Here is a 20,664-nt window from a genome sequence, read left to right on the forward strand (position 1 = left end):
CTAGAAGAAAAACGATTCAATTAAAAATTTGAAATTAAATTAAAATTTGAAATCCAATTAAAAATTTGAAATTAAATTAAAATTCGAAATTCAAATAAAAAATCCAATTAAAAATTTAAAATTAAATTAAAATTCGAAATTCGAAATTCAAATAAAAAATCCAATTAAAAATTTAAAATTAAATTAAAATTCGAAATTCAAATTAAAATTTGAAATCCAATTAAAAATTTGAAATTAAATTAAAATTTGAAATTCAAATAAAAATTTGAAATTAAATTAAAATTTTGAAATTAAATTAAAAATTCGAAATCCAATTAAAAATTTAAAATTCAAATAAAAATTCGAAATTAAATTAAAAGAAATTAAAATTAAAAAAAATCAATTCAAAAAAATTCAAAATTAAATTAAAAATTTGAAATTAAATTTAAAAAAATAATAATAATTAAAATATTCAATTAAAAATTCGAAATTAAATTAAAATTCTAAATTCAAAATAGAAGGAGGATCCAGAATAGCTGGCACCCGCAACTAATCTTCCCGAAATGGGTAAACAAGAGTAGTCTACCCGGCAGGATAATTAAAGTTAGATAAAATGGACTAGGTTTAACTTAACCCACGGTACTGGTGAAGTTTTTGGATGATAGTACGTTAGGGAAGCTTGGGCATCGCATGTCTAGGAAGATATGGCTTCGACCTGATGCATTTGGCCAAGTGGAACTGACCGAAGCTACCCTTAAATGAATCCTAACTAGTTAGACCAAGGTTTAGTATTAAGTTTAATGGGTAGGACTATTTGGAAAACCTCGAAGGCATGGTTACTTTAATGAGTTCCTAGTGACTCACCATAGCCCAGAAGTTTATCCAAAGAATGCTTACTTGTTAAACCCAAAGCTAAACCTGAATCTAACATAAAGTTAAGCATAATCCTAAAATTGAACCTCAATTCATCTCACAAAAATTATAGGAGTCCCTGATTGAAAATTTAGATCGGGTGAGATGACTATGGAATATTTTTCAAAATTAAAATCAACTTAAATATTTTTCAAAATTAAAATCAACTTAAATATTTTTCAAAATTAAAATCAACTTAAATATTTTTCAAAATTAAAATCAACTTAAATATTTTTCAAAATTAAATTCAACTTAAATATTTTTCAAAATTAAATTCAACTTAAATATTTTTCAAAATTAAAATTAACTTAAATATTTTCAAAATTAAAATTAACTTAAATATTTTTCAAAATTAAAATCAACTTAAATATTTTTCAAAATTAAAATCAACTTAAATATTTTTCAAAATTAAAATTAACTTAAATATTTTTCAAAATTAAAATCAACTTAAATATTTTCAAAATTAAAATTAACTTAAATATTTTTCAAAATTAAAATTAACTTAAATATTTTTCAAAATTAAAATTAACTTAAAATATTTTTCAAACCTAAACATTTTTCAAAAATTCTTCAATTAAACGTTAAACCACCATACAAACACCCATAGAATTAACTAATTGTTAACTCAGATTGGGTAAGATGCAAAATTAAGGACTTACTTCAATCAAACTGTCTTTTGATCCATCAACTACTTTATGTGTAGGAATTGGATCAATGGATGTTGGACAGTGGATGCTCCAGATATATGACTGGAGATAGGTTGAAGTTCACTAAGCTAAAACTAAAGAACCTAGGATCAGTTGCTTTCGGCAACGATGGAAAACTGAAAGTAATCGGAAAAGGTAATATCGAACTTAACTCCGATTTTATTATTCAAAAAGTGTTATTAGTTGAAAATTTTAATTTTAATTTATTAAGTATAAGTCAATTATACGATACTGGTTACTCAGTCACTTTTACCAAGTCCGAATGTATAGTCAAACATATTGATAATCTAAAAATCATACTTAAGGGCACTAGGAAAGATAATGTCTACACCATTTATCTACCAACACCCTCAATAAAGTGTTTTCTAACACAACAAGAGGAAACTGAGTTGTGGCACGGGAGATTGGGTCACACTCACACGAGACTCATTTCAAAAATGAGTCAAAATGGACTAGTCAGAGGATTGCCCAAATTAAAAGTTATTGAAAATTCAATCTGTAATGCGTGTCAACAAGGAAAACAAACCAAGTCAACCAATCTAGTTAGAACTACTTGTTTACTTGAGCTCCTTTACCTAGACCTATTTGATTCACACGGAGTCAAGTCACTAAGCAAGAACCAGTATTGCTTAGTTATAATAGATGACTTCTCCAGGTTCACCTGGGCAAAATTTCTAAAAACAAAAGATGAAACCTTTGAAATATTTAGTAATTTTTGCAAATTAACAGAAAATGAAAAAGATACTAAAATTAAAAGAATAAGAAGTGACCATGGAGGAGAATTTGAGAATCACAACTTTACTGAATTTTGTGAAATAAATGGGTACAAATATGAATACTCCTGCCCTAGGACCCCTCAACAAAATGGTTTAGTAGAACGTAAAAACAGAACCCTACAAGAAGCTGCTAGAACCATGTTAAACGAATATAAACTATCTAATCAATTCTGGGATGAAGCAGTTAGTACAGCATGTTACATTCAAAATTGGATTTTAATTAACAAATTTCAAAATAAAACACCATATGAAATTTATTATAATAAAATTCCCAACTTAAACTATTTAAAAATATTTGGGTGTAAAGTCTTCATTTTGAACACTAAAGACTACTTAGGGAAATTTACATCAAAAATAACCCCGAGAATATTTTTAGGGTATTCAACAACCAGTAGAACATATAGAGTGTATAACAAAAATACCCAAAAAGTAGAAGAAACAATAAATATAATATTTGATTAAGAAAATAAATTACCCAACACAATAAATGAAAATGAAAATACAGAAAATATTAACCCAATAAACAGAGAAGATGACGAAATTCAACCTGAACCTATTGAATCTGAAGAACAAATCACTAACTCAAATGGTATACGACCAACTAAGACAAGCACAAATCACCCATCTGACCAAATTTTGGGTGACCCAACTGTAGGAGTCAGAACAAGATCATCTTATAGAAACCAGAGCCAAATAGCCTTGATTTCAAAAATCAAACCCAAAACCATAGAAGAAGCCCTACCAGACCCAGATTGGACTCTAGCAATGCAAGAAGAATTGGCTCAATTTGAAAGAAATCAGGTCTGGGAATTAGTGCCTAAACCCGTTAACAAATCCATAATTGACACTAAATGGATTTTTAGAAACAAATTAAACGATCAAGGTGAAATAGTTAGAAACAAAGCTAGGTTAGTAACTAAAGGATTCAGTCAAATAGAAGGGTTAGACTATGACGAGACCTATACTCCAGTAGCAAGACTTGAATCCATTAGGATGTTGCTGGCCTATGCAGCATACAAAGGATTCAAGCTATTTCAAATGGAAGTAAAATCCACATTTTTAAACAGATTTATTAAAGAAGAAGTATATGTAGGTCAACCCCCAGAATTTGAGGACTTAGAACAACCAAATTATATCTTTAAATTAAAAAATGCCCTATACGGACTAAAACAAGCACCTAGGGCTTGGTATGAACGACTGTCCAATTACTTAATATCAAAAGGATTTAACCAAGGTCTAATAGACCCAACCATTTTCGTAAAAACCTTAGAAAATGACATTTTTATAGCCCAAATTTACGTTGACGATATTATTTTCGGTTCCACAAACTCTAAATTTCTAAAAGAATTCACCAAACTAATGGAAAATGAATTCGAAATGAGTCTGGTAGGAGAACTTAATTTCTTCTTAGGTTTACAAATTAAGCAAACTAAAGATGGAATTTACATTTATCAAACTAAATATGCTAAGGAATTAATTAGAAAATTTGGCATGGAAAACTCAAAAATAATCAATACACCAATGTCTACAAATGCTAAAATTGACTCAGACTTTGAAGGTAAATCAGTAGACTTGAAATACTATCGAAGTGCGATAGGAAGTCTACTGTACCTAACTGTGAGTCGACCAGACATTATTTTTGCAGTAGGTATGTGTGCACGATACCAATCTTGTGCAAAAGAGTCTCACTTAACCCTTGTCAAAAGAATACTTAGGTATGTTAAGGGAACCCTGAATGTAGGACTATGGTACCCTAGATCTGGCACCCTTTAACTAACCGGCTACTCTGACTCAGACTATGCCAGATGCAAGCTAGATAGAAAAAGCACAAGTGGTAGCTGTCAATTTCTAGGACAATGCCTAGTAAGTTGGTCAAGTAGAAAGCAACACTGTGTTGCTTTATCTACCACTGAAGCTGAATATATAGCCTTAGGTGAATGCACATCTCAGTTTCTGTGGATGATGCATACCCTTAAAGACTATCAACTGGAGTATCATAAAACTAAAATCTCAATTGATAATATAAGCTCAATAAATCTAACAAAAAAACCCAATCCATCACTCAAGGACTAAACATATAGAAGTGAAGCACCATTTTGTAAGGGATCACGTAGCTAAGGGTGATATTGAACTCAACTATGTTGAGTCAAAATCAAACCTAGCTGACATCTTCACAAAGCCCTTACCTGAACTTGAGTTCACTTAGAAGGCAAATAGGAATGTGCTGGGTAGAATAGATATTAATTTTCAAAATTCACTGTCTTACTTCAAAACTCATTCTTTTATTCTTTTCAAAATCTAGGAAAAATAATGATTTTAAAATCCCATTTTCTTAGAATTTTCAAAAATATGACTTAGCCTAGACTCTACCCTAGAAATCTTGTTCCCCTAGATTTAAGCCAGAGCATCTCACAAACACCTAGGTATACCTTGCTTGTGTTTGTAAAACATAGAATGGTGTGAGATGCATAGGGTACAGCCTGGACTCAAGAATGCTTATTTCTGTGCATCAATATGAGTCTGGGCGTTAAATACTTTATTAACAGTAATCAAGTCAAGTCTTCCAGCCTTAGTCAAATCTAACTGGACTAAATGACTTTACTTGACTAACCAAGTGAAAGCTATTGCTCTCTAGGCAATCAGCAAGTAGCTAACGGTTAGACAGTTGGTGAAGAAAATGTTAAGCTTAAGCATGCTTTTACTTTAGGGCTCTGATACCTGATCAAAATAATTAAGTTAACAATTTAAATAAGTTAACAACTATTTAACTTGACTCATGCTTGGACTTAAGGACCAACTGAATAAATAACCTAAATTAAATTTTTAGTTACTCCCCCTTCGTCCTAAGATTTAATAAATTCTTATTCCTATTTTCTTCAAAAAAAATTTTACCTTTTCAAATGGAAACTACATTTTCAAAATTTAATGTTTGCAAAAGGCTTAGCTAAGTGGCACAGATAGCAACCTTCAAACTTAGCCATCTTTATAAATTTTTGCCTCGTTACCTATTAAACACATATTTCTGTACTTGCATCATTTAACTTATGACTTTCAAAAATTTTTGCTAAGTAAAAAGAATAATTTTTCAGTAAAATTTTATGATAAGCTAAGTGTTACACAGGCATTTGCTAGCTTATTTTTTTTGATATATGGCAAAGGGGGAGAGTAGGAAATTCAAAATTCAAAAGTAAAAAAGTGTTGCTTTTATTAAGGGGGAGAGTAGGAAATTCAAAAGAAAAAGGAAGCCCTGTATTAAGGGGGAGCTTCACAAAGTTCAAGTGTTAGCTTAAGTTGTGCTTTTATTTGAATTTATAGACTTAAGCTTGCTCACTTAAAATTTGTTAATATAGTTGTTTTACTTAATTTTGAATTTAGGTTGCCATAATCAAAAAGGGGGAGATTGTTGGTGCGGGAAGCATCCGACGATCGAACCTGAGTTTTGATAATGGCAAATGATTCAAAGTTAAGGTGTGTTGTGGACTGACATGCTTGATTGAGTGTTTCAGGTAAGTCCTAACTGTGGTTAGGCAAGGTAAAAATCCTAGGGGGTGGTAACCCTATGCTGAAAGTCTTGGTGGGTCGAGTGCTTTAGGCAAAAGTCCTAGGGGGTGGTAACCCTAAGTGGAAAATCTTAGTGTCGCGAACCAGGTGGAAGACTGGACGGGTCGAGAAGCGGGCGTCCAGCAGAAAGTCCGGAGGCATCGAACACCGAGCACAAGTCCAGTCGATCTGGAGGATCGCACTGGCAAAAGGTAAAATCTCCTGAGTGGAGTAGGTGAGGACGTGTTCCCCGTAGAGGGAACAGTAGGCGTCGGGTCGACCTAGGGCTTCCGGTCTGAAACCCGAAGTCAGACCCGGACAGTCTGGTGACTGTCAAGTTTATATATATATATTATCTTTTGTGTTCTAACTCTGTTTTGCAGGTAACTAATAGTTTTATGCAGAGTTAGAACTGACCGGGATCGGTCGACCGAACCTTAGATTCGGTCGACCGAACCTTAGATTCGGTCGACCGAACCTCCAAGCTACCAGATCAGATCTCCAGAAGTTGGACCGGGTTCAACCAGGGATCGGTCGACCGAACTTGGGATAGGTGTCGACTGGATCAAGCCGAGGTGTGCGGGTCAGAGGAGACTGATCGGTCGACCGGACCCTGGGATCGGTCGACCGAACCCAAGGATAGAGTTTGACCAGATCGAAGCAGAGCGACGGATCGACGGATCAGATGTGGTGGAGATCATCTGATCGGTCGACCGAATATGAGGATCGGTCAACCGATCCGCTTCGGGTCAAATCTGATCCCGAGACTTGGGGATCTGGATCAGACCTTGCAGAGCTATAAAAAGAGGCCTCGAGGTGCAGCTCAGATCATCGAATTCCGAACAGAAGTGTTGTGCTCTTGTGTGCTTCATACGCTTCAACAACGCCCTGCTGCTACAACGAACTGAAACTCCAAAGCTCTTCTATTTGCTTGTTCGTTGGTATAACTTTCTTATTTGCACTTAACTATAATTGCTTCTAGCTTGTAATAATTCCGGATTTATAGTTGTTGCCCACCGAAAGCGGTCAAGAATCGCGGGCCTTCGAGTAGGAGTCGAGATAGGCTCCGAACGAAGTAAAACACTTGCATCTTTTGTGTTTGCATTTACTTTCCGCTGCGTTTCTACTCTGTATTTTAAATCGTTAAAATAGCCACGAGCGCTATTCACCCCCCCCCCCTCCTCTAGCGCTTTCGATCCATCATATATTTTATCTTTGTTTTTTAGGATTAATTTTCTTGAAGTTAGTTTAGATTTTATCTTTTTTAAAAAATTAGTTCTTTTTACTTTTTTTTCCTGTCATGACTTTTTCTTATTTTTTAGGTTATTTAAATAAGATTTAGGGATCTTATAAAAAGAAGGTTGTTGATGTTGAGTTTTGTTTTGATTTGAATTAAAAATTATTTTTGTTTAAACCTAGAGACGGCTTCTCTTTCTTTACGAATTATCTCCCTATGTATTCTTTTACAAACCTCTAATTTGAACGTCGCACTCGGAGTTCCTTCCCTTGCGTCAGCTGGTATCAGAGCCTTAGATCCATGGATGATCATCGTAGTCGAGGTCATGGTCGTGAAAGATAGGTTCGGGCTGAGGAAGTCTCGCACTAGGATCGAAGCATATCCTATGAGCTCATCGAAGATCTACATAGACAAGTCATAGAGTTATCCCAGCATCTAGCGGTGCAAGATCTTAAAGATAGTGCGATGTATGGTCGAGGTTGTGATAGACAAATTCTAACTGAGGAAGTCTCACACTGTGATCATAGTACCCGAGTTCTTAAAGATTGTAAGTTATTTTATTTTTATTTGAATAAAATTTTTCTTGAAAAAGATATGGACGATAAGATCAAAATTGTCAGTGATCCAATTTACGATGATGATGAGATCAAGTCAGCTAGCGAGCCAATAGATGATGAGGTCGAATGTGCTATTCTCATCATCGATTCCACCACGAATGGCTTCGAAGCTGGCATCTCCAAGAACGATTGGACCCATGAGAATGCTCTACTTGCATGCATTCTTGAAGTTAAACAGATGATTTTTTGCTATAACAAGATTGATGATGATGTCATGGATGAAATTAATGAGGGCTTAACTATTAATGCCCAGAACATTAATGCTTACTAGCTTCAAATGAAGATATCTCAAGCTATGAAAAAATAAAAATCACTTTGAAGATGCAAAATTTAGCAAGCCACAACAATGATCCTTTTATATGGCTAAAAGACAATTTTAATCCAAGAAGCATAAAAGACTTGCTTATTTCTCAAACATGTGGTAGTAATGAATTACATGCTGGGAAGGTTCCATTCTCTTTAGTTCGCCGACCTGGCCCTTTTCTTGAAATTGACATACCATCTCGTTATGCATATGACTTGTGTGAATAGACGTCTTCAACAAAGCCACCTGTAGCTGCTAGAATCACCATCGAAGATAATGGTAGTAATGAAAACTCTACTCCCTTATCTAAGTTAATGCACGAGATCACCTTTTCAACTAATGATGTACCACAGCTTTTGAGTTTGTTAACTTCATTACTTGGCTTTAATATTCAAGAAGCACATGTATTCTCAACAAATGATAGCTACTCTTTAGATGTGTTTTTTTATTGAGGGTTGTCCTTATGAGAAAATTGAACAAAGGGAATTGTTATGGAAGGAAATTCACAAATGGGGAGACAAATTAAACTTGGTCAAAGTTTCATGTATGGTCTCTTCAAATACATAGTCCACTACATGAAGGGTACTCTCTACCATTCATATATCAACAGATGGAATTGATGTGTTCGAAATTGATTTTCGGCTTCTAAAGTTTGGTAAAAGTGACATTTGGATCAATGAAAATTCCCAAAGTTCAGAAGCTACTAGTAGATTTTGTCAATTTGGCGCTAGAAGAAGTTCCTCCGGGGTTACTATTTGATGACACTATTCTAAACTCGAGGACAAGTTCTTTCCAACCCGAGGTGACTAATGCAAGAGGATTCACATATTATTATTACTATTATTGATATTTTAGGTTTTTTGTATTGAGTATTATTGGTAATTTCTATCTTTTTATATTTTTTGTATTATGAGTCTATTTAGGGATTTTAGAATTAATTACGAGTCTTTTCCCCTTTTTTAGGATTAGTTTTCTTTTCTAAAAATTAGTTTAGATTTTATCTCTTTTTTAGGATGAGTTTTCTTTTACTTTTTATTTGTTTCTATTACGACTTTTCCTTATTTCTTAGGTTATTTAAACAAGGGCTAGGGATCTTGTAAGAAGGTGGTTGATATTGAGTTTGGTTTTAATTTGAATCAAAAATTAATTTCATTTAAACCTAGAGGCAACTCCTCTTTGTTTACGAATTATCTTCTTATGTCTTTCTCTACAAACCTCTAATTTGAACATCACACCTAGAGTCTCTTCCCTGTGTCAGCTACTCTCCTCTTACTTCGCCGACCTGGTCCTCTACTAAGAATTTTATTTTTTGGTGAAAAGTACAGACGACCACCCAAAATTCATGTAGGGCGAGTCTCCCCAAGATGACATTGTATGAAGATGGAGAATCTACCATTATGAAGACAGTCCTCCTAGTCCTCATCAAGGTTTTGATGCCTAGGGAGATGGTTAGCTTGATCTAGCCAATTGGTTGCACCTCGTTCCTTATGAACCCATACAGGGTGGTGATCACTGGTTGGAGTTCACTTGTGTCAAGTTGGATGCTGTCGAATGCACTTTTGAACAACACGTTAACAGAGCTTCTAGTATCAACGAAAACTTTAGCCACGCAACTATTAACGATAACTGCTTTGATGATAAGTGCATCATCGTGAGGGAGCTCCACTCCCTTTAAGTTTGGGGCCCAAAATTAATTTGGGGCCTCACTGCTCACTCTTGGGTGCTGCCAACTGAATGGATCTCCAGTCGGCGTCCATGTGCCTTTCTAACCCTAGTAGAATCCCCATTAGTGGGGTCTCCCGAGATCATGCCAATGTCCCAAATGGCTGTCTTTCCCCGGTTCTCCTCTTCTCGGGTTTCCATTGGCTCCTTTCCTCGGATTGCTAGTCAGCCATCTTGACCCCTCCCTCCCTTGAGACGGGTTTGCCAGGCGACCAAAGGTGTTGGGGTTGTTGGCCTACTAGTTCAGGAGTTGAGGCGCGATTTCGAGTGGAGGCAAACCTAGTTCAGCTGCTCAACGAGCATCTAGAGCAAATTGGAAGCAATTTCCTATATCGTGGGTGTGAAACCGGTGGTAAGTGTAGTACATAGGTTCCCATGGGGAAGACTTGTTGACAAGGGTTCGAATGGCTTCGACCTGTTGTGCCACTCTAGCATCCCAGACTGGTGGAAGATTCAGTCGGGGGTCTTTGGGACAAGCTGGAGGCAGTGGTGGTCTCCGATCGGGTTGGTCAGGCGAAGCTGGTTGTTGGTACAATATTCCCTAGGTCAAGGTTGACCTGGTTGACTGAGCTTGGATTAGGTCAAGCTCGAGTCTTGATGTTTGGGTTTTGATGTTTGACAATACATGGAGACAAGACATGGAGATTGTAGGTGCAATTGTTCATGTGGTGAGATTGTGAAGGAGAGTCAAGTAGGTCAAGGTTGACTGGATACTTGACTGAAAAGTCCTGGTGAGTGAAGACAGGTGAAAGTCCTAACTAGGAGGTTAGGCAGAAGGAAAGTCCTAGTGAGTGAAGCTAGACAGAAGGAAAATCCTGGTGAGTGAAGCCAGGTGAAAGACCTGGTGAGTGAAGCCAGGTGAAAGCTAGGCAGTATGGAAAGTCCTAGTGAGTGAAGCCAGGTAAATGAGAAGTCCTAGTGAGTGAAGCTAGGCAGAAGGAAAGTCCTGGTGAGTGAAGCCAGGCAAATGAGAAGTCCTAGTGAGTGAAGCTAGGCAGAAGGAAAGTCCTGGTGAGTGAAGCCAGACACAGGAAATCTAGATGGATCAAGTTTGATCAGACATCTGGTGTTGGGAAGGCCAAGTAGGTCAAAGGGATTGACCAGATACTTGGCACGGGAAATCCAGGTGGATCAAGGTTGATCGGACACCTGGTGGAGATAAGTCCAAGTGGGTCAAGAATGACCGGACACTTGGCACGAGGAGAAAAGTCCAAGTGGGTCAAAGGGATTGACCGGACACTTAGTGAGGGAGTTCTAGCAGGTCAAGGGTGATCGGATGCTAGGCATGATGTACCAACAGGTCATGATTGACCGGATGTTGGTTTAGGGAACGTTGGACTTATTTTTGGGCAAAAACAAGGGCTGGATCGATTGGCTCATGCTCAATCGATCGACCGATCGATTGGGAGAGTCCCCGCGACAAGTCTTCTCCCAATCGTTCGGTGGATCGATTGGGGAGAAGTGTCGCGTGAACAGAAAGCCTCTCAATCGATCAACCGATCGATTGGGAGCCTCCGATCGATCGGGCGATCGATTGGGAGGTGCATTTCGCACGACAAGCCTTGGATCGATCAGCCGATCGATCCAGACATTTCCCGAGAGCACAGAGGGGCTCTGGATCGATCGACCAATCGATCCAAAGCCTCCCCGATCGATTGGGAGTAATCCAATCGATCATGATTTGACCGTTGGCGCAGGATATAGCTGTTGGCAAGTGCTTCTCTCGGCAGAACTCACGGCTTTTATTTTCTGATCTTCACCGCATCTCCACCGCATCTCTCTCAGGTTTAGATCGCCAGTCCTTGAAGGTTCTTGGAGGCTTGTGCTGGTGCACATCCAAGTCAAGAGGCGAGGGAGAAGTTAGGGTTAGGGTTTCGTGTGCAAACTTGTAAGCTTTTGCTTGTATTTTGTTTTCCCTTTCATTTTTCTTGTACTGAGAGCTTATAAGGCTTCTCCGCCTTCGGTAGTTACCGTAAAGGAGGGTTTTTATTAGTGGAGGGTGCGTGAGTGTGTGGATCCTTGGATTAGTCACCTCTTCTTGAGGTGGATACCAAGTAAATCCCTTGTGTTAGCGTTGTGTGTGTGTTTCTTTATATTTTCCGCTGCACATCATCTCAAGAAACAAGCAACAACTAGCACGAGATCGCAAAGAGCTATTCACCCCCCCCTTCTAGCTCCATTTTTTGTCCCAACAAGTGGTATCAGAGTGAGGCCGCTCTTCACCAGAATCATCGCCGGAAGGGGCAAAAAGCTAGAGGGTGAAGAAGTTGGAGCAAAATTCTACAAGTCAAAGATTTCATCAAGCTCAACTTAAACATGGAATTCCAAGACGGGCTTGGATTCGACACGAGGGTGCCTCCATCATATGTATCCTCAAGCTTCGATTCTTGGAAATCAAGAATCAAAAATTTTCTTATGATGGAGATAGAGCAATGGTTTGCTCTAATGGAAGGCTTCGAAGCTCCAAAGAATTCAAAGGGAAAAATTCTCAAGAGGAGCAAGTGGAGCCAAGACCAAATCCAAAGATGTGAGGGCAATGACAAAGTGACCAAGCTTTTGGTCAATCTATTGCCGAGCAACATCTTGGAGCAAATTGGAGATTTTGAAGATGCCAAAGAGCTATGGAGCAAATTGGCCAAGATTCATGAGATCCCCTCCACTGTACCAATCCAAGAAAAATCCAAAGAGGGTGACTCATTGGAGCAAGACCAAGAGGAGGAGAATTCCGAAGGTGAGAGATGCTCATCTTCCGAAGAAGAAGTCCAAGAAGCTTCATCTTCAAAGGAATGCAATGAAAAGGGCAAGGAGAGGGCATACTCCTTGTTCCATATACAAGATGAAGATGAAGAAGCCTCCACCTCTAGGATTGAGGGGGGAGTGTAGATTATTGACACCGGAGCAAGAAGAAGCCTCCACATCTGGGTCAAGAGAAGAAGAGGATGAAGAAGCTTCCACCTCCACAAGTCAAGCTAAATCAAATGGAGGATCAAGTGTCGTCCCTACACATGAAGGTATAAATGTTTCAATTAAAAATAAAAATCATATTATATGTTTTGAGTGTAGGGAACATGGGCACTACAAGAGCAAGTGCTCCAAATTGGCCAAGAAGAAGGGCCAAGTGGCACTAAAGGGCAAGGTGAAGCCCAAGGAGACCGTCCCCGGAATAAAGAAGAGCAAGGAGCACATTGTGTGCTTCTCTTGCAATCAAAAGGGACATTATCGGAGTCAATGTCCCAAGGGGAAGAAAGCGGTCAAAGCTCAAGGAGGAAGCATGAGTCAAGGGGGAGCCTCCAAGGTAAAACGAAAGGTATCATTTGTTGAGCATACCCCTTTAAATAATGGTAAAAAGCATGCTAGTTCTAATTTTTATCATTTTAATGCTATTTACTATAAAAATAGGGAGCATAATAGTATTAAAGAAAAACATATGGCTCTCTCCATGCTAAGATTACCACATCTAGGGCTAAGAAGGTAGATAACCAACTAGGAAGTAATCCTAAGGATTTTAGGTATTTACCTAAGAAAAAGAAAAATCAAGGTTTTAGTGAAAAATCCAAGGTTGAAGGATTATGGAGAGAAAATCAAGTCTTAAGCTCAAGACTTGATAAATTAGAAAAGACCCTAAAAAGGATGGAAAATTTCCAAAAAGGACAAAATGAGCATAACCTAGGTTTAGGACAACAAAAGTCATCCAATGGCCATAGAGGTTTGGGATACAAACCAAAGACTAAGAAGGATGTAATTTCTTAATTACTATGGGGTTCCATATAGCTATGGAACCGAGTCTAGGTCAAATGGTCAAGTCAAAAATACTAGGAAGGTTATTCCTAAGAGTATTTTTGCAACAAAAGTGATTAAGACTTCTAAGAAGTCCAAGAAAGTCACAAAAAAGGTCACAAGGGAAGAAATCCCTAGAGTTGACCTAGAAAATGTGACCAAGGTTTCTAAGAAGCCTAACAAGGTCACTAGGAAGGTATCTAGGGAAGTTATCCCTAGTGAATACTTAGAGCATCCAAGGAGCACCAATAGGTTTTGGGTTCCTAGGAGCATTTTCTCTACCCCTTAGATGGGTGAGAGAGTGTCAACCTAAATTGAAAGGGTAGTTAACCCAATCATGATGAAGTTGGCACTCTAAGAGCATTTTCAAGGTTACTCTTGGAAAGAGTAAGATGTGCCATAATGTGAGAAATTTAAATTTTACAATTAGTTTGGCACATTTTGAAAAATCATAAGAACTATCAAGTTGGGATTGTGGTATGTTCTTATGGAAGTTAAAGGCAAATCAAAGCCTTATTTCAATTTGTTACTCTTTAAAGAGTAATTTGTGTCAAAAATTTGAGGAATTTACTTAATTTAAATTGGCACAAATTAGGAAAAGTAAAAGAAATGTCAAAATTGGATTTTGGTATTTCTTGGGATATTTTGGGCAATCTAGGGTTAAATTTTAATTTAGCTAAGGGTTAAGGATACTTAGAGAGATAATCTAGGTATTTCGTTTATGCTAATTTGTCATGCTTTGTTTGCCCAAAATATGTCATGACATCATACTTATTCTTGCATTCATGTTTTATTATGAAAAACATAAAAATATCATGTCATGTCATTCATACATCATATAGTTATAGGAAATTTTCTTTTGAAAATTATTTCTTCTTGATATATGCCATAACATATCATGCATTATTTTAATTCCTTGCAACTTAAGGACAAATGACATTTATTAACAAATAACATCCTTGGTGGATGTTCATAACCTCAAAATGCCTAGGTACATATGCATGATCCCTAGCTTAGGGGAAAACCAAACTTTACATCTCACTAAGAACTATAAGGTGACTTGTATGTGGTTTCACACAGATAAAATACAAGTGAGATGTTAGGATGATGAACAAAACTCAATATGTTGATTTAGTGCATTCTTTTGAGTTTTAAGTTCATCAAACACATAGTTATGTGTTTTCCAATCATTGGGAAAGTTAATGTACAAGTTATGTGCATTGAGGCCAAAGAACATGTTTGGAAATTAGTTTTGAAAATGATTTCAAATATGTTTTGGAAAACCTTGGTGAAGACTATCTTTTGATAGTACTCATCATTGAAAGGTTAGACACAAACTAGAAGAAAACACTAAAATTTTTACAAGTTTTCTATTTTGTGTCAATCTTGAAAAATATGAAGTATTTTCTTAGAAAACTATTTTTCCATGATAATATATGCCCTAAGGAATGTCTACATGAATTTTCATAATTTTTCAAATTTTGTAGAATTTTTTGGGAGTTTCTGAAATTGACTGAAATGGAATTTCAGCAATTTCAGAGCTTCAATCGATCACCCGATCGATTGAAGTGCCTCAATCGATCGGGCGATCGATTGAGAGGAGTTTTCTCACGAGCAGAAGCTCGCTGGATCGATCAGCCGATCGATCCACGCAGTCTGAATCGATCAGTGGATCGATTCAGCAGGGTTCAATCGATTGGGACCCAACTCCAATCGATTGGGGATGCTGATTTTGGCTAGGAAAGCCTGATTTCAGTATTTTGAACCACCTTTAGTCTAGGTAACCATTCCTAACCCCTCAAAACATATTTGTATACATTTAGAGGGAGTTTTCATGATGAAAACAATGATGGATTAGTCAAGAAAGACTAAGTAGAGGTTTAGGTTGAGGTTTGGTTTCAGTATTAAATTTTTAGACCTCAAAACTTCTAAATTTGGGTTTCCTAAATGTTTAGGGATTCCAAGTCATTGTTGGTGCAATGACAGAAGTTACATGCATGTCTTTAGGGGGAGTTACTATTTAAGGACATGAAAATCTATTTTTCATACACCATGGAAGGTGATTAATCTTCTTTAGCGACAATGCTCAAGGTTGGGCATTTTGAATGTAATGGAGAGTGGATATCTTCATGTGTGTTTGCTCACGGATGAGCATTTGATGACAATGAAGGGTATGTGACCTTCATTTGAATCGTGTGTGAATATACCAAGTGGTATATGCTCAAGGATGAGCGTTTAGAATAATGAAGGGTATGGGACCTTCGTTATTGTGTTGTGAACAACGAGTGAAGTTGTCAACAACGTCCGGTAACTCTTCAAGGGGAGAGTTTTTTATGTGTGCCAATAGGGGGAGAATGTGTGGCTAAGTTAGACCTTCATTACCTAAAAAGGGAGTTTGCCCTCTAGAAAAGGAGGAGAATGAAGGAAACCATCATTCTTACATTGGCATGAAAGGAGTTGAGGCTATGGGATTAGCCTAACTTACAAGTGGTATTGTCAAACATCAAAAAGGGGGAGATTGTTAGTGCAATATTCCCTAGGTCAAGGTTGACCTGGTTGACTGAGCTTGGATTGGGTCAAGCTCGAGTCTTGATGTTTGGTTTTCGATGTTTGACAATACATGGAGACAAGACATGGAGATTGCAGGTGCAATTATTCATGTGGTGAGATTGTGAAGGAGAGTCAAGTAGGTCAAGGATGACTGGATACTTGACTGAAAAGTCCTGGTGAATGAAGGCATGTGAAAGTCCTAACTAGGAGGTTAGGCAGAAGGAAAGTCCTAGTGAGTGAAGCTAGGCAGAAAGAAAATTCTGGTGAGTGAAGTCAGGTGAAAGACCTAGTGAGTAAAGCTAGGCAATATAGAAAGTCCTGGTGAGTGAAGGCAGGCAAATGAGAAGTCCTAGTGAGTGAAGCTAGGCAGAAGACAAGTCCTAGTAAGTGAAGTCAGGCAAATGAGAAGTCCTAGTGAGTGAAGCAAGGCAGAAGGAAAGTCCTGGTGAGTGAAGCCAGGCACAGGAAATCCAGATGGATCAAGTTTGATCAGACATCTGGTGTTGGGAAGGCCAAGTAGGTCAAAGGGATTGACCAGATACTTGGCACGGGAAATCCAGGTGGATAAAGGTTGATCGAACACCTGATGGAGATAAGTCCAAGTGGGTCAAGAATGACCGAACACTTGACACGAGGAGAAAAGTCCAAGTGGATCAAAGGGTATTGACCGGACACTTGGTGAGGGAGTTCTAGCAGGTCAAGGGTGACCGGATGCTAGGCATGATGTACCAACAGGTCATGGTTGACCGGATGTTGTTTTAGGGAACTTTGGACTTGTTTTTGGGCAAAAACAAGGGTTGGATCGATCAGCCGATCGATTGGGAGAGTCCTTACAACAAGTCTTCACCCAATCGATCGGTGGATCGATTGGGGAGAAGTGTCGCGCGAACAGAAAGCCTCCTAATCGATCAGCCGATCGATTGGGAGGTGCGATTTCGCATGACAAGCCTTCGATCGATCATCTGATCGATTCAGACATTTCCCGAGAGCACAGAGGGGCTCTGGATCGATCGACCGATCGATCCAAAGCCTCCCCGATCGATTGGGAGCAATCCAATCCATCGGGATTTGACCGTTGGCGCAGGATATAGCTGTTGGCGAGCGCTTCTCTCGGCAGAACTCACGACTTCTATTTTCTGATCTTCACCGCATCTCCACAGCATCTCTCTCAGGTTCAGATCGCCAGTCCTTGAAGGTTCATGGAGGCTTGTGCTGGAGCACATCCAAGTCAAGAGGCGAGGAAGAAGTTAGGGTTAGGGTTTCGTGTGCAAACTTGTAAGCTTTTGCTTGTATTTTATTTTCCCTTTCCTTTTTCTTGTACTGAGAGCTTGTAAGGCTTCTCCGCCTTCGGTAGTTATTGTAAAGGAGGGTTTTTATTAGTGGAGGGTGCGTGAGTGTGTGAATCCTTGGATTAGTCACCTCTTCTTGAGGTGGATACCAAGTAAATCCCTTGTGTTAGCGTTGTGTGTGTGTTTCTTTGTATTTTCCGCTGCACATCATCTCAAGAAACAAGCAACGACTAGCACGAGATCGTGAAGAGCTATTCACCCCCCCCCCCCTCTAGCTCCATTTTTGGTCCCAACAAGTGGTATCAAAGCGAGGCCGCTCTTCACCGGAATCATCGTCGGAAGGGTCAAAAGCTAGAGGGTGAAGAAGTTGGAGCAAAATTCTACAAGTCATTAAGAGAAGGCGCTTATTAGCATCCCAGACTGGTGGAAGATTCAATTGAGGGTCTTTGGGACAAGCTGGAGGCAGTGGTGGTCTCCACTCGGGCTGGCCGGCCGGAGCTGGTGCCCTCACTTCCTTCTTCTGGGCGGCCTGAGCTTCCTCTACATTAATGTATTTGACCGCTTTTCCCAATAAATCGTCGAAGTCCTTTGCGAGCTTCCTAATGGGGGCTTAAAAGAAATCCCCTTCTAATAGACCTTAAGAGAATGCGCTTATTAGTATCTCTGAAGTGGCAGAGGAGACATCCAGCGCCACTTAATTGAAGCGTTTGATATACGCTCACAAAGACTCCTTGTCTTGTTGCTTGAGCATGAAAAGACTATGGTTGGTTTTTTTATATCTTCTGCTACTGGCAAAGGTGTAGGAAAGCGCTTTTGAATTCTTTGAAGTAGGTGATAGATCCAACTGGCAGCCTGTCGAACCATCTTTGTGCCGAGCCTGAAAGAGTCATCAGAAACACTCTGCACTTTATTATGTCGCCATACTAGTGCAACAGAGCGGTGTTTTGGAATTTTTAGAGGTGATCTTCCTAGTCATTGTTGCCTCAATACTATCCAATAGAGAGGGGTCTAAAACCCTTGGAGAGCTTTTCCAGCATTTCCTGAGAGAAAGGAACCCTGGGACAAGCATGTCCTAAATGGCTAAGGCCTTTCCTCTCTTTGAGTCCCTTGGGAGCGAGTTTTCGGCCAAGGAAGCCTGAGATCGCTCCATTTTGGTGCAATCTTCTCCAGGTGCTCGATAAAATGCTCGGAGGAAGTTACATGGCTCCTTCCTCTTGGACCTTCCATCTAAGGCAGAGGGCCCATCCCTCGAGGCTACAGGTGGACAACGCTAGTGAGAATCCGCGGTCTATTTTTCTGAGACCGCTCGTGCCTTGGCCTCCTTGAATAGCTCATATTCTTCAGGTGTCATGGTGACGTTGATTCTACTGGTATCCTCCATCTTCACGTTCAGAAGAAAGTGAATGTGTTTCCACAAGCGATGCCCAATTTTATCCCGTCCAGAAGCTGAGTCAGACGGAGAGGTAGGTGATAAGGGTAGAAACGTTGACTAAGAGAGGACTTGGGGACTGGGACTCGAAGATGCACTGGAAACCTCGGACCTTCACAAGGGGCAGGAGAAGGATAGTCGTCAGGGGTTCCACGGACCTACGTACACCACAGAGAGAGTCGCACGGAAGCGTTGGGACGAGAACCAGGGAGGAGGTCCCTAGCGCAAACACTCCGGCGCTTATGTCAAAATTGGAATAGAACCAAAAGTGTGAAAAGAAGAAGATGAACAGTAGTAGATTCGTGCGTATGTGCGCATACCTGACCAATGAAGAGAACTCCCTTTTATACCACCTCTCATAACCTCCGTAATAATGAGACGGTCACAGAATGTCTTGTGTAAGAGTATGTCTGGTGATCTAGGATGTACGATAGACTTCTATTGGGTGAAGGAAGGTTCCGCAACATGTATGTGGAAGAGCATCAGAATATTCCCTAACAAATGGTCATTATTCTCTGACAGGTTATTGTTATTCCCTGACAGCATTGTCTCTTAGTGATAATCTGATCGTCACTGGGATCCTCCAGGAGTAGGTTGGGAGCCTTGCTCATGAGTGAGATGAATCCAGGAGTTCTGGTTGTCCTTGGGACAACCGGGAGTAGGTTTGGAGTCGTGTCCATAAGAGAAGTAAGGAGCTGAGTCCTGAATATCTGGTCGACCCTGTGACTGACCGAGAGCAGGTTGGGAGCCGTGCTCATGAGAGAAGTGAGGAGCTGAGTTCTGCAGATCGGACCGACACTAGAACCGATTAGGAGTACACTTGGAGTGCCTGGCCCATGAGAAGGGATTGTTCTGGAGATCCGACTGACACTAGGACCGACCGAGAGTAAGTTGAGAGTCATGCTCATGAGATGAGGAACTAAACCCGAAGGATCTGACCGGTGTTAGGGACCAGTTGAGAGTAAACTGGGAGTCATGCTCATGAGGTGAAGAACTAAGCCCTGAGGATTTAACCAGCGTTAAGAACCAACTAGAGTAAACTAAGATTCATGCTCATGAGGTCATGAACTAAGCCTTGAGGATTTGATCGGCGTTGAGAACCAACTGATTGTAAACTGGGAGTCATGCTCATAAGGTGAGGAACTAAACCTTGAGGATCTGGTCGGCGTTGGGAAGCAACTGAGCGTAAACTGGGAGTTATACTCATGAGACGTGAGGAGCTAAGCTCTAGAATCCCGGCCGATATAGGAGCCACCCAAGTATCTAGTCTTGACTGTCACCTCCTCTTAATTTTTAACCATCACATCATCTTAACTCTTTGACCCCAAAGTATTCATGGGCCACCCATTATACGCCATATTGGTGATCTTCCCCTCAAGCTGCCAACCTCAACGCACCAAGATTTACAAGATCTTTACCTGAGGAGGACATGCACTATAATGAGCCGTCACAACTGTTCAATTTTCAGAAGAAGAATATTGACATCAAAGAGAGACATTTATACTTACGTGTCTTTTCAGTTTTATTTTTTTCCCCCTTCTCTCGTATATTCATTAGTATTTTATACAAGTCTCAATGTTAGAATAGTTGCATATTATCATCCTCTGCTCTTCTCCAGGTAGCAAATTCATTTGGAACACTATATATTTCTTGCTTTTGGTCTGCACTAATGGAGTTTTGGCTTTAACTTGCAATGGATGTCTTTGACTGCTTGTACTAATTAGCTTTACCTTCTTTTTCTCTGCATGCCTAAAAGGATGCATCAAGTCTTCTGCGGGCGGAAAGAATTGCAACTTTTCTTTTCTTGGCTTGCATAAATCAATAA

Source organism: Zingiber officinale, chromosome 10A, assembly GCF_018446385.1.
Source record: "Zingiber officinale cultivar Zhangliang chromosome 10A, Zo_v1.1, whole genome shotgun sequence".
NCBI lineage: Eukaryota > Viridiplantae > Streptophyta > Magnoliopsida > Zingiberales > Zingiberaceae > Zingiber > Zingiber officinale.